Raw genomic sequence first — 11,383 nt, 5'->3', positions numbered from 1 at the left:
ATGTTGGTTGATTAGACCTGCCTTTGTGTTCCAATTTATTGCTGAGGTGTTTAATGGGCTTGAAGTCAGAGCTATATGTAGATAAAAGTCTTTATGGACCTAATTTTATGCTTTTGAACATTGTCACATGTAGGCAAGGAAAGACTACCTATCTGTCTAGTGTGATCCTGACATGTACAATTAGTGATATGTGGGTATTTTTCTCAATTTAGTTATTATTCACCTCCAATTGTGTTTAACTCTCTAAGGACATTGAGTAAGGAGCAGTTAAATAAGATGTGGCTTCACATGTCTCAGTTAAAGCTTGTGTGATGTTCTTTGATTGTAGTGATGGTGGAGGGGAGGATACCTAAGGTAACACCCATTTGGATTATCCCACTGTAAATTCTTCTTAGATGCTTATCTTACATTTTACTCACAGTTTACTAATTATCAATAAAATTTACCAACCTGGACCTAACTTCAAAAACCTCACCCTCACTTTGATCCCAAGCCTAAACCTGGTACTAATACTGTTGTGTGAAAGGGTTCTCAAAGTAAGCTTACACAACTCATTAAGGGGTTTATTCCCTTAGTGCAGCTTTATTTATGCACTTTGCACTTACTTAACACAAAAAGCCTGGATGGAATACAGAATACTCCAGAATACGAGTGTCCATGGTGGAATAAACCCAGTAAATAAAAGCTAGGCAACAGGTTATTTGAACAGCTTACTGTAAATGGTTCATTGAACATCATCTTGCACATAACTTATGTTCTATTAAATATATATTAAATTTATCTTAATTTACCATACACTAACCTTAATATGAATGAAAAACCTAAAACTAATTCTTACTCTAGTCTTTAGCCTAAACCTGGTGTTAACACTAATCCTTGTTTGAAATTAGTGTAAAGGTAAAATTGTGTGGTCACAAGAAGTAAATAAACAGTGGTGCTGAACTTAATAAAACTCATCCTCATCATTCTTAGCAGGTCTTAATTGCTTACTTCAAAATTTCATGTTTATATATTTAGGTTTGATCTATAAATGCATTTTATTGTTTTTGTTTGTATTTTACACTGGCCAAGGACAAACATTAATTGAAAAATTATGGTCATAACAAATGGTCATAGAGCTCTTAGAAAACACCAAGAGAAATGTGCAAAAATTTAAAGTCTGAGCTCTTTTGCACAAAAGGCCCTAAGTGCTTATTTTCTGGAAATTATGAGGCCTGCAGTTTCTTATGCTCGGCCAAAATTGCATCATTCAATACACCACAGACAAATAAATACAGACTTTATGTCCATCACTGCAGTTACTGTTCAAGACATAACCACGCCTCCTGATTCTGAGCTCACGCCCACAGGGCATCAAAACAAGGTCACTATTTAAAGGCAGTCTTCCAGGCACTCACAGGGCTGGGTACTACTGAGCAAACCATGCAGCTCACTTTGACTTCAATGATGTTTATGCCAATGCTGTGGATAACTGGGCTCAGACCATGTAAAGCTGACGAGATCAGCTGCAGACTGTGGGCTGAGCCTCAGATGCCTGGTCTTTATGTGAACGGAGACTTTGTGATTGGAGGGATTTTCTCCATTCATTACTACATGAGATCAGAGCAGAACACTTACACCAGAGCACCATTACAGCCACAGTGCTCTGGCAGGTCTGTCTGTGAGTGTGGAGTGAGCAGTGGAAGAGCGTTATAAAGCGATCTTTATAATCAAACTGTAACGTTTTGCAGTTGCGCCACTTATTGTGTTAGTGACAGATGCAAATACACACGCAACAGAAACTCTCATTTCGTCTAATTATTCTGTATTTTCTGTTTCTAAACAGCATGGATTTCAGAGAACTGCGCTACGCTCGTGCCATGGAGTTCACCATCCAGGAGATCAACAACAGAACAGATCTCCTGCCGGGAATCACGTTAGGATACCAGATCCACGACTCGTGCGCTGCCGTGCCGATGGCTGTTAAAGTTGCATTTCAGTTTACAAACGGCATGGAGCCATTTTACAATGATACTGATTCCTGTTCAAAATCTGCAGCTGCAGCTGTTCCTGCTCTCGTGGGAGAGTCTGCTTCCACCCCCTCAATCAGTATGGCGAGAATTCTGGGTATTTTTGGAATTCCACAGGTGATTGTAGGCTGCACCGAAAAATGATGTCAATAATCGTCTCATATACTGAGTTAAGCTTTAGACGTTTAGTAGTATAACAACAAAATCACCATATATAAGCACTAGAACTTGCAGAGGGTTATGAAATGATGTGTTCTCCCTTTTTTAAAACCGAAAAACAGATAAGCAACTACGCAACCTGCGCATGTCTGAGCGATAAGCGTCAGTTTCCTGCCTTCTTCAGGACCATACCAAGTGACCACCACCAAGCGGCCGCGCTGGCAAAAATGGTCAAGCATTTTGGCTGGACATGGATTGGGGCAGTGCGCAGCGACTCAGACTATGGAAACTATGGAATGGCGTCGTTTCTAAAGGCTGCGCAGGAGGAGGGAATCTGTGTGGAGTACTCCGAGTCCTACTACAGAACACAACCGCGCAGTAAACTGGAGAGAGTAGCGAACGTCATCCGGAGATCAACAGCCCGGGTAATAGTAGCGTTTCTTGCCTCGGGCGAAATGAGAGTTCTCTTAGAAGAACTTGCAAAACAGCTGCCACCTCCCCTTCAGTGGATCGGAAGCGAAACGTGGATCATTGATCCAGAGTTTCTGCGCTTTAACATGTGCGCTGGGTCGATAGGATTTGGGGTTCCCCGCTCGGTGATTCCAGGTCTTCGTGAGTTTCTTCTGGATCTTTCTCCAGAACAAGCACTGAAATCTCCTCTGCTAACGGAGTTTTGGGAGAGCTCGTTCAGCTGTAGCCTAAAAGGTCAGACAGGCTCCTCTGTGGGCGCGCGGGAATGTGATGGCAGCGAGAATATGCGCGCGCTGCAGAACCCGTATACAGACACGTCGCAGCTGCGCATCACTAACATGGTGTATAAAGCTACGTATGCCATAGCGCATGCCATCCACGGTGTTATCTGTAATGACACGCAGTGCGACAAGAGCGCTAAATTCACACCATGGCAGGTATAAAACTGATACATTTAGAAACAGACCCCTAACTTGCCTCTGTTTAATATAAGCATGATACCTTTGTAGTAGTTGTTGTATTAACACACTTAGATGCTGAATATGAATCACTTATTCACTATGTTTAGGGGTGTTTATTGTTGTAATTCTTTTGAACATTACTAAATCAATAGTTCTGATCACAGTTTCGAAAATTATTCCACTACAGATACTGGACCAGCTGAAGAGAGTGAACTTCACTACAAAGAATGGTTATCAGGTCACTTTTGACTCCAACGGTGATCCTATAGCCGTCTACGAGCTCATAAACTGGCAGGTTAAGAAAGATGGCTCAATAGATTTTGTCACAGTTGGCCGTTATGACTCCTCCAAACCAAGAGGACAAGAATTTAGTATGAGCAGAGCTATCAGCTGGCTGGGGGGACAGACTGAGGTACATTAAAACACCTCCAGAACTGTTTACTAGAGCAAGAAAAACATTAAAATATATTTTTTGTCTTTTTTTACAGACTATGAATGATTCTGTCTTTTGTCTTTCAGGTGCCAGTGTCTGTGTGCAGTGAGAGCTGTCCTCCAGGAACCAGGAAGGCTGTGCAGAAAGGAAAGCCAGTCTGCTGCTATGACTGTATACCATGTGCAGAAGGAGAGATCAGTGAAAAGACGGGTTGTGTATCAGTTTACTGTGGGCACTTTTGCAGGGGGCAGTCATGGTTTGATTTTTATTTTTTCATTTTCTTCTGGTTCTTTTTTAATATAAGGTTCTGAACATGCTTTTCTAATCTCATAGACTCTTTGAACTGTGCACACTGTCCTCCTGAATTCTGGCCCAATGTCCAGCAAGACAGCTGCCTCCCTAAGCCAGTGGAGTTCCTGTCCTGGGACGACACTCTGAGCATCATCCTGACAGCATTTTCTATCGCTGGGGCATTCACAGCTGTATGTGTGGCTATTATATTCTACAAACACAGAGCTTCTCCTATTGTCAGAGCCAACAACTCAGAGCTGAGCTTTCTGCTGCTCTTCTCTCTGGCTCTGTGTTTCCTCTGTTCACTTACTTTCATTGGTCGTCCCTCTGAGTGGTCCTGTATGCTGCGTCACACAGCGTTTGGGATCACCTTCGTCCTCTGCATCTCCTGTGTTCTGGGGAAAACAATGGTGGTGTTAATGGCCTTCAGAGCTACACTTCCAGGCAGTAATGCCATGAAATGGTTTGGGCCTCCACAGCAGAGACTCAGTGTTCTTGTTTTCACTTTCATACAGGTCCTTATTTGTGTGCTTTGGTTAACAATATCACCTCCTTTTCCCTTTAAAAATCTAAAACACTACAAGGAAAGGATTATCTTAGAATGTGAATTAGGTTCAGCTATAGGTTTCTGGGCTGTGCTGGGTTATATAGGATTTCTGGCTCTTTTGTGTTTTATTTTGGCTTTTCTAGCACGGAAGCTGCCTGATAACTTTAATGAAGCCAAGTTCATCACATTCAGCATGCTCATATTCTGTGCAGTGTGGGTTACCTTTATCCCAGCTTATGTCAGCTCTCCTGGAAAGTTCACTGTAGCTGTAGAGATATTTGCTATTCTGGCCTCAAGCTTTGGGTTGATTATTTGTATTTTTGCTCCCAAGTGTTTCATAATCATGTTTAGGCCAGAGCAGAATACCAAGAAACACATAATGGGTAAAGTACCCTCCAAGTCTCTTTGAGACTCTATCGTAATTGTACTATATCATAAAGCACTTTATTTAAAATGTCCAAATTTATGATTATGTTTATATCTATAGAGCTGCTGTCTTTTTAATTAAACTGTATTTCATTTTGTGATGTGTAAATATTTATAAGTAAGCTTTTCACAGTTACCACTTCATTGCTAATAAATAATAATGTACATAATTGTCTATAAAATGGTCTTTCAGCACTTCAAGATAAGTGGAAATGTGATGATAATTTTAGAATATATTGCTTATTACCTTCTACATTAAACAATTAATAAGTGGCTTGTATGTAGTTCGGACTTGGTCAGTAGGATGGACATATCTTTCAGCATCGCTCAGCATGATGCTGTCCTATGTAGCATCTGTTAGCTGACGTAACAAAATTGGAAGTTTGCATTCTACTTGACTGTGTTATCCATTGGTGGTGCATTAGTGTCAATTAGTATAGATGGATGCATCTTTCACAAGGGAAGAAAATCTTGATACACCTGAACATCATATTTACCTGTGAAGTTGGAATTTTTCATTGTAAATTCCTGGGCAATAGTATGAAACTGATCATCTTCTTTCTGCTAAAATGGTAAATTTCTCTACATTGAAGTCTGTTTGCATTTAGGAATATTGCAGCTTTTTGCATTTCTTTAGTCACAAGGGTATTTGTGAGGCACATTCTAAGTGTTTATGGCTCAGTGTTGCAGTTTATTCCTAATTTGTTTGATGGAGTTGTAGTGAGAGCTATATTTATGTCAGACTAATTATTTCTGGACTGAGTATTTTCATATGTAAAGATTAACTCTCTGGTCAGCGAGATGCAGCAATGTACACTTAGTGCGATGTGAATAATTTCCTTAATTTAGTTACTATTTAACTGTCGAAGAACATTGAGTTACAAATATTTGTGTAAGCCTTGGCTTCAATAGAAACATGCTTAATGGTTAGTGGTAGTTCCGGGGAGATAAATTTATACCTATATGCTAACACCTATTTGAGTAACCCACCATACATTTTCTTAGATGCTTATCTTGCTTTTGTTACACATTCTAATATTTATCAGTTAAATTTACCAACTTGACCTAACTGTAACTTTAACCTTACGCCAAACAGCCTAAATATAACTCTTGTCTAAATCTAAATCCACTAGTACCAGTTCTATGCCTGCAGAGAATCAACTGACTTTCAACAAATAGTTAAATAATGAATTAACAATCAATAGAAAATCTGCTGGGGGCTTTTGAAGTAAAGTTACCCCATAGCTAGTAGGTCGAAGCCCATCAAAGAGGAGAGGAGGAAGGCGGGTTAGAAGGCAGCAAGAGAGAAGGAAAGGCAGGAGTGTGGAGGTTAGAGTAGGGACTCTGAGCATAGGGACAATGACTGGTAAAGGCAGAGAGCTTGCAGACATGATGGAGAGAAGGAAGGTAGATATTCTGTGTGTTCAGGAGACCAGATGGAAAGGAAGCAAGGCCAGGAACATTGGAGGTGGATTCAAACTGTTCTGTCATGGTGTAGAGAGGAAGAGAAATGGAGTAGGGATAATCCTAAAGGAACAGTTTGGGAAAAGTGTTCTGGTTGTAAAGAAAGTGTCAGACAGGATCATGAGCCTGAAGTTGGAGGTTGATGGTGTAATTTTGAATGTGCTCAGTTCATATGCACCACAGGTTGGTTGTCAGTTAGAGGAGAAAGAGGAATTTTGGAGTAAGATGGATGAAGTGGTAGATGGTGTCCCTAGAGAGGAGAGATTAGTGATTGGTGCAGACTTCAATGGACATGTTGGTGAAGGAAACAGAGGGGATGAAGAGGTGCTGGTTATGTATGGTGTGAAAGACAGAAATGCGGAAGGTCAGATGGTTGTAGATTTTGCAAAGAGAATGGAAATGGCTGTGGTGAACATATATTTTCAGAAGAGGGAAGAACACAGGGTGACATACAAGAGTGGAGGGAGGTGCACACAGGTGGATTATATCCTTAGCAGGAGATGCCACCTAAAGGAGATTGGAGATTGTAAAGTGGTATCAGGGAAAGTGTATCAAGGCAGCATAGGGTGGTTGTCTGTAGAATGAGATTAGAAACAAAGAAGAGGAAGAGAGTGAAGACAGAGCCAAAGATTAGATGGTGGAAGCTGAAGGAGGAGGGTGGTTGCAGGCAGTTCAGGGAAAAATTGCAACAAGCCCTTGGGGGCAGTGAGGAGCTACCTGAGGACTGGGAAACTACAGCTAAGGTGGTGAGAGAAACTGGCAAGAATGTGTTGGGTGTTTCGTCTGGTCAGGGGAAAGAAGACAAGGAAAGTTGGTGGTGGAATGAGGAAGTCCAGGAGAGTATTCAGAAGAAGAAGGCAGCTAAGAAAAAGTGGGATAACCAGAGAGATGAAGGAAGTAGGCAGGAGTAATGTGAGGCTAGTCGCATAGCAAAAAGAATGGTGGCAAAGGCAAAGGCTCAGGCCTATGATGAGCTGTATGAGAGGATGGACAGTAAAGAAGGAGTAAAGGACTTGTATCGTTTGGCTAAACAGAGAGATAGAGCTGGAAAGGATGTACAGCAGGTTAGGCTGATAAAGGATAGAGAGGGAAATGTACTAGTGAGTGAACAGAGAGTGTTGAGTAGATGGAAGGAGTACTTTGAAGAACTAATGAATGAGGAAAATGAAAGAGAGAGGAGGACAACGGGGGGAGAGATAGTGGATCAGGAAGTGCAGAGAATTAGTAAGGTGGAAGTGAGGGCAGCTTTAAAAAGGATGAAGAATGGAAAGGCAGTTGGTCCAGATGACATACCTGTGGAGGTATGGAGATGTTTAGGAGAGAAGGCAGTGGAATTTTTAACCAGGTTGTTAAACAAAATCCTGGAGAGTGAGAGGATGCCTGATGAGTGGAGAAGCAGTGCATTGGTCCCCATTTTTAAGAACAAGGGTGATGTGCAGAGCTGCAGTAAGTACAGAGGTATAAAGTTGATGAGCCACACCATGAAGATATGGGAAAGAGTTGTTGAAGCAAGGCTAAGGCGAGAGGTCCAGATCAGTGAGCAGCAGTTTGGTTTCATGCCCAGAAAGAGTACCACAGATGCTATTTTTGCGTTGAGAGTGTTGGTAGAGAAGTACAGAGAAGGTCAGAAGGAGCTACATTGTGTCTTTGTGGATCTAGAGAAGGCATATGATAGTGTGCCAAGACAGGAACTGTGGTACTGTATGAGGAAATCAGGTGTAGCTCAAAAGTATGTTAGGGTGGTGCAGGACATGTATGAGGATAGTGAGACAGTGGTGAGGTGTGCAGTTGGAGTGACAAATGGTTTCAAGGTGAAGGTAGGGTTACATCAGGGATCAGCTTTGAGCCCCTTCTTGTTTGCAATGGTGATGGACAGGTTGACAGATGAGGTCAGACAGGAGGCTCCATGGACCATGATGTTTGCCTATGACATAATCTGTGGTGAGAGTAGAGAGCAGGTGGAAGAGAATCTGGAGAGGTGGAGGTTTGCACTGGAGAGGAGAGGAATTAAGGTTAGTAGAGACAAGACGGAATACTTGTGTGTGAATGAGAGGGAGGCAGGTGGAAAGGTGAAGATGCAAGGAGTAGAGGTCGTAAAGGTGGATGACTACAAATATCTTGGGTCAACCATCCAGAGCAATGGACAGTGCAAAAAAGAGGTGAGGAAGAGGGTGCAGGCAGGATGGAGGGGGTGGAGACGGATGTCAGGGTTGATGTGTGACAGAAGGATAGCAGCAAGAGTGAAAGGGAAGGTTTACAAGACAGTAGTGCGTCCTGCTATGATGTATGGTTTGGAGACTGTGGCTCTGTCTAAAAGACAGGAGGCTGAGCTGGAGGTGGCAGAGATGAAGATGCTGAGATTTTCGTTGGGAGTGACAAGGCTGGACAAGATTAGAAATGAGCAGATCAGAGGGACAGTGAAGGTGGAGCAGTTTGGAGATAAAGCCAGAGAGGCCAGGTTGAGATGGTTTGGACATGTGTTGAGGAGGAATAGTGGATGGGCAAAGAATGTTGGAGATGGAGCTGCCGGGTAGAAGGAGAAGAGGTAGACCTCAGAGATGGTTTATGGATGTAGTGAAGGTAGACAATGGATAGGGCAAGATGGAGGCAGATGATCCGCTGTGGCGACCCCTAAAGGGAGCAGCCGAAAGAAGAAGAAGCTAATAGGTGGGAATCAGCCTTTACTAGACTGGGGAGGAAAGCTGGGAACACCCAAATATTACAGACATATATGCTTGTTGAACATCTTGTTCTTAATCTCAGGACATTATTATGGAATTGCTCCCCTTTCCAGCACATTGAAGAGTACCTGACGTAACAGAATTGGCCAATTGTTTTGACTAAGCTGTCTAATAGCTTTGCTTAAGGAACAATAAGACAAGAATAGGGTTCCTGTGTCTTGGAAGAGGTACTTTCGTACAGAACATGCAAATGCATTGAAGATGCTTCATAAATGATTGTATTAGTCATCGTTTAGTTTACCCAAAGCATATCCTTTATATTAACAAAAAATAAAACGTTACCTCACTCTGGTGTTCAGCCTAAACTTGGGACTAATATTGAGCCTAATGTTAAATTAATGTTGGTGTACATTTTTTCTGTACAAACTCGACCTCATAATTCTCAGTGGCTCATGAATGCTTAGATCAAGTTTTCAAATTTATATATTTTGTCATCCTCTCCATGGATCACCACCTTATCGTGGTGGAGAGGTTTGTGTGCTTGAAGGACCCTAGGAGCTATGTTGTCTGGAGCAAAAGCTCCTGGTAGGGTCTCCCATGGCAAACTGGTCCTAGGTGACAGGCCAGACAAAGTGTGATCCATAACCACCCCTATGAGGACAACAAAGCAGGACTCGTGTACCCTGCCCGGATCAGGGTTACCGGGGCCCCACCCTGGAGCCAGGCCTGGGGGAGGGGCTCGCCAGCGAGCGTCTGGTGGCCGGGCATTCACTCATGGTGCCCGGCCGGGCCCAGCCCGAAGGAGCTACATGAGTCCCCCCTCCCATCGACCCACCACCGATGGGAGGGGCAGTAGTAGGGGTGCGGTGCATTGTGGATCGGGCAGTGTCCGAAGGCGTGGGCCTTGGCGTTCTGATCCTCGGTTGCTGAAACTGGCTTTTGGAACTTGGAACGTTACCTCACTGGCGGGGAAGGAGCCTGAGTTGGTGCGCGAGGTCGAGAGATACCGGCTAGATATAGTCGGGCTCACCTCAACACACAGCTTGGGCTCTGGGTCCAATCTCCTTGAGAGGGGCTGGACTTTTTTCTTTTCTGGAGTTGCCCATGGTGAGAGGCGGCGGGCAGGTGTGGGCTTTCTCATAGCCCCTCGACTCGGCGCCTGTATGTTGGGGTTTTCCCCGGTGGACGAGAGGGTAGCTTCCCTACGCCTTCGGGTTGGGGAACGGGTCCTGACTGTTGTCTGTGCTTATGCACCGAACAGCAGTTCAGAATACCCAGCCTTCATAGAGTCCTTGGAAGGCGTGCTTGAAAGTGCTCCTCCTGGAGACTCGATTGTCCTACTGGGGGACTTCAACGCTCACGTGGGCAACGACAGTAAGACCTGGAGGGGTGTGATTGGGAGGAATGGCCTCTCTGATCTGAACCCGAGTGGTGTTCAGTTTTTGGACTTCTGTGCAAACCACAGTTTGTCCATAACGAACACCATGTTTGAACACAAGGATGTCCATAAGTGCACATGGCACCAGGACACCCTAGGCCGCAGTTCAATGATTGACTTTGTAGTCGTGTCAGCGGACTTGCGGCCATGTGTACTGGACACTCGGGTAAAGAGAGGAGCTGAGCTGTCAACTGATCACCACCTGGTGGTGAGTTGGATCAGGTGGTGGGGGAAGATGCCAGTCAGACCAGGCAAACCCAAACGTATAGTGAGGGTTTGCTGGGAACGTCTGGCAGAAGAACCTGTCAGATTGATCTTCAACTCACACCTCCGTCAGAACTTTGACCAGATATCGGGGGAGGTGGGGGACATTGACTCAGAATGGGCCATGTTCCGCTCCTCCATTGTTGAAGCGGCTGACTGTAGCTGTGGTCGCAAGGTAGTTGGTGCCTGTCGGGGCAGTAATCCTCGAACCCGGTGGTGGACACCCCAGGTGAGAGATGCCGTCAAGCTGAAGAAGGAGTCCTACCGTACATGGTTGGCCTGTAGGACACCAGAGGCAGCTGGCAGGTATCGACAGGCCAAGCGATCTGCGGCTTCAGTCGTTGCCAAGGCAAAAACCCGGGTGTGGGAAGAGTTCGGTGAGGCCTTGGAAAGTGACTTTAAGTTGGCTCCGAAAAGATTCTGGCAAACCGTCAGGCGACTCAGAAGGGGAAAGCAGTGTGCCACTAGCACTGTATATAGTGGAGATGGTGTGCTGCTGACTTCGACTGAAGACGTCATTGGGCGGTGGAAGGAATACTTTGAGGACCTTCTCAATCCCACCAACATGTTCTCCAGTGAGGAGGCAGAGTCTGGGGACACGGGAATAGGCTTGTCCATTACTGAGGCCGAAGTCGCTAAGGTAGTTAAAAAGCTCCTTGGCGGCAGGGCTGCAGGGGTGGATGAGATCCGTCCCGAGTTCCTCAAGGCTCTGGATGTTGTGGGGCTGTCTTGGCTGACA

General features: G+C 44.3%; 1 pseudogene; it reads left to right on the top strand.

Moving 5' to 3' along the window:
* The first annotated feature begins 801 nt into the window (after positions 1-801).
* On the top strand, positions 802-4,825 carry LOC108437985 (annotated as a pseudogene).
* Positions 4,826-11,383: the final 6,558 nt, after the last annotated feature.

Source organism: Pygocentrus nattereri, chromosome 7, assembly GCF_015220715.1.
Source record: "Pygocentrus nattereri isolate fPygNat1 chromosome 7, fPygNat1.pri, whole genome shotgun sequence".
Classification (NCBI taxonomy): domain Eukaryota; kingdom Metazoa; phylum Chordata; class Actinopteri; order Characiformes; family Serrasalmidae; genus Pygocentrus; species Pygocentrus nattereri.
This window is presented reverse-complemented; position numbering and strand designations above follow the sequence as displayed.